This window comes from Chamaea fasciata, unplaced genomic scaffold, assembly GCF_029207755.1.
Source record: "Chamaea fasciata isolate MVZ Bird 193981 ecotype frontalis unplaced genomic scaffold, bChaFas1.0.hap1 SCAF_1, whole genome shotgun sequence".
Lineage (NCBI taxonomy): Eukaryota > Metazoa > Chordata > Aves > Passeriformes > Sylviidae > Chamaea > Chamaea fasciata.
Window position 1 is genome coordinate 62,033,150 of NW_027094086.1, and position 3,876 is coordinate 62,037,025.

A 3,876-nucleotide genomic window follows, 5' to 3' on the forward strand; every position below is an offset into this window, starting at 1 on the left:
TGTTCCCTGGCCTGTTTAAAGCAAAATGAGATGGGTAATACATAAATGGTTTAAATTATGCTTTTGCTAATCTGGTCATTTTGACCAGCATAAGGTTCATCAGTGAAGCCAGAAGCCTTTTCCATGTGGAGAAACCTTCCTTAGGAAGCAGGTTATAGTTGTTCCATATGTGCTGTTGAGGCACTGCAGCAAAGCAGGTACCATTTAACCAGTCAAGACAGGTTTGAACTTGTGAGCTGTGAAGAGGAGCTTAGCAGTTTCTGTCCACAAGGAGCAGTTGGTCTAGAAAGCACAAACTGCAGGGAGAACAGGGAAATGCTAATAAAGGCCAGCTGATGGGATCAGAGGGCTTTGTAGTCAATTTTGATAATGAGCACTTTTCAACACATGCTTATAATGAATAAGACATAGGAATTAGCTAAATTATTAACACTTTGAGGAGAATTCCAAGGGGTAATTGGTCTTTGTCCTCCCACAGAGAGCATCCCAAATATCCAGGGATGAGAGGAAGCAGTGCCTCCATTCCTTCCTTATCTCCCAGATGCAGTCTGGAAAGCAGAGCTGAGTGGGCTAAATGTCAGATTGCTCCCTTTCTCTTTCCTCCAGGTGAGATTAAAGTTATAGTGGTGTGGGAGGGGAAAGCACATCAATCATCCTTCCAGATAAAATTTAGAAATCCACTTGAAGATTAAGCTTTTCCCTCGATTGCCTCTAGTTTCCTCTAAAATTTGACAAAGTCGTATTTCTTTTTTTTTTTTTTTTTTCAGTGGGGATGTTTTGCAGGCTGCTTGTGAAATCAGTAATTTTAAAGATGGCTAAAAAATTTCTTTTAAGAAGTGTAAAAAAATGGGAGACAAGCATTGCGTGAAATGTCTTGTCTTGATTGTTAGTGGTTATTAACTCCAAAGTACATTACTTCTTTATAAAAACAATCAATCTTTTATGTTTGCTTCATGCCCCCATAGTAAAATACTCTTTACAAAGACTACTTTTTTTTTTTTTAACATAGAGAGAATTTTATGTGACTCTACAATGACTATATCTGTCATTTTGTGAATTTACTAGTTTCACAGTGGGATTGCAGCAGTTATTACAGAAACTATGAAAAAGAGGGGATATAAAAGTAATGGATAGACATATGTGAAGGACTACAAGCTAGTGTCTGTTTTTATCTGAAGGCTTATCCAGAGTAATAATAAAATAATATATATATAGTCAATATATATAATATCTGTTCCCATACAGCCAGAGGGTGATTTCAAGCTCTCTCTCCCTTTGAGTTTATGAGGTGGTAGCTGTCAAAATCTTCAGCAAGTAACAGCTATTTGGCCATGCTACCAAATATGGTACAACTCCAAAACACTTCTGTCCCTTTCATCTGAGGAAAATGAGAAATCTTGTTTGGATGGTTAGACACTGATAGTCCATCATGGCTTCACTGCCTCTTTTACAGAGCTCAAAAGAATACAGTTACTTGTGCTAGTTCTCCAGGAAGTCTAAGGACACGGTATTTTTCATCTATCCCAGCACCATCAAGAGACTTCTGCAGTAAGTGGCAGTTTTTAAGAACTACATGAATGTAGGCACAGAACATATATTTCCTGTATCATGCTGAACACAAAGAGCATAGAAGCTTTAATCAACCAATCAAAATTAAAGAAAATATTAAAGTCAGGGTCTGAAGGTTGTATCCCACTTTTTCACTGATGTTTCCTTCCCAAGCCACCTGCAGTTGTAGAAGATGTGTGTCTGAGGTAGGGAAGAGTAAGGGAACAATTTTCCATCTTGTAAAAATTGGCTTTTTTAATGAAAACAGGAGATTTTATTGGCAAGGAAAGATGTGATGGATAATATAAAATGGATACTGCTAGAGTTACCCAAGACTTTCCACTGTAAGACTCGTGCTTTTGGTTGAATATGAATATGCTGAGCTTTAAAACAGGTACTATGAACTGCAGGAGAAATTGAAGCTGCTATGTAATAAAGCCTGGGGTGGTTTTGTTTGTCTGTTTTTTTGTTTGTCTGTTGTTTGTTTTGGGGTTTTTTTTTTGTGTGTGTGTATTTAGAGCTTCCTTGTGCTGTCCTTTAATACATATAACTGATACATAGACTTGAGTCTAACACTGACATTGGTGTGGCAGCTTTTGGAAGTGAAAAGTCTCATCAGTTTAGCTTCAGCTGTGAATTTGACCTTATTTCAAAAGGACATCTGAAAAATACAGTTTCAACTTGACCTCTAAGTAGGAATTGATGTCCAGTTTTGTAAAATCATACCCTAGGAATGGTAGAGTGCAGAATTCTTTTCAGAAAAACACTATATAGATTTATCAATGCATTGCTATACTCTTTGAAACTCAGTGCTGCTATAACATCTCAGGCAAAATCCCCCAGATGATCAGTTCCTAGATGTTAAGCAAAAGTTTTGCCTTCTTTCCTTGCAGTCTGTGAAGTTCTTTGGCACATACATATTTTTCAAAGGACTGTGGCTGAGGCTTATTCATCACATCAAGGACCTTGTTCTAAACAGGAGCTAACACCAGTTTTAGAACAAGGCATGAGCAGCCTCGCAATATGCAGATACAGGATAATCAACCCTCATGAAAGTCTTAAACTGACCTGCAGCTAGCATTGGGAGTAAGCTTTTGATGCCAAATCTTTTATCTCTTTCATATCTGTGATCATCATAGCACTGAGTGGTATTTTGTTGTTTTTTTTAACAGTTCCTATGGGTTATAAAATAAATATGGAGGATTAAAGGTTTGAAGAAATCTCTAGCCTGCAAAATCTTTAAGAGCATTTGCCACCTAGCAACAGCCAGGAACATGCATTTCCTTCAAACAATCTGCAATTGTGTGATTCAGAAAAAACCTCCACAGTGTTTATAACTGCAAATGTGACTTATGTAGGAAGGAAAAATGCAGCAAAAGGCTCTGGTTGCATCACTGACAAAGGATTTCATTACCATAAGAAGTCCCTAACAGGGTGACAAATAATCAAGATTAAAAAGAATGTGTGAGACCAGCAGAAAGGGAAACAATGACGTTCCCATTATAGCTGTGGCCTTTGCAATAAATGATATGTCAGCTTTTTCATTTTGAATTGTGCTGAATAACTTGGTGATTTTAATTCATCAGCAAATGAATACTTAGATTAGAAGCTATTTTCTTTTCAAATGTGCCTTTGCTAACTTAGTCATGCAATAAACACCACACTCCTTGAAAAGTGTGATAATATAGATACTGCTTATAGATGTTAATGATTTAAACCCCAGATACTCTGTTAGTTTGTTCAGATATGTGAGGAAAGTGTGGGAATTATATGAGAGGAACTGTAATTGCAACATGCATGAGCTGGCTAGCTATCAAAATCCTGTTGGTCTGCATTTTGTGATGTTAATGAGATAGTAGGGGAAAATTACAGAGATGCTAATGCACATGGGTTCTATTTAGATGATTATCATGCATAAGTCTTTGCAACATCTAGGAATATACTTTATTGAGTATCAGTTATCCCAGTTGCTTGGTTTCCCCCTTTTTTTTTTGATAAATCTCCTTAAAGGAAAGAACCTGGGGATATCTAAGGACATCGCAATTTTCAGACCTCCCTGACCTCAAAACCATTGTCATTTGTTAAGGAATTTCACCCATGTGACATTGTTAAATTAACCTGGATCTGTTCTAAAAAAATGAGCAGCTTCTAGACTTGTGTTCATAGTGTTACTTAAAATTCCTTATTAACAGGGTACTAAACCCCACTTTGTTTCAGTGTATGTTCTTTTTAAAACATGGGTTGTACTTTTTCAGTTAACAAACCAACTTAAGCCCAACAAAGACTTTACTAATACACATTACTAACAAAATACTTCCAATGCTAAAA

At 36.8% G+C, this 3,876-nt stretch overlaps 1 long non-coding RNA gene across 1 annotated transcript; it reads left to right on the forward strand.

Annotated features, from left to right (window-relative positions):
- Positions 1-508: 508 nt before the first annotated feature.
- On the forward strand, positions 509-3,394 carry LOC136302307 (uncharacterized). Its single transcript, XR_010724032.1, has 3 exons — positions 509-606; positions 1,454-1,548; positions 2,721-3,394. It is a non-coding gene; the product is annotated as an uncharacterized lncRNA (long non-coding RNA).
- Positions 3,395-3,876: the final 482 nt, after the last annotated feature.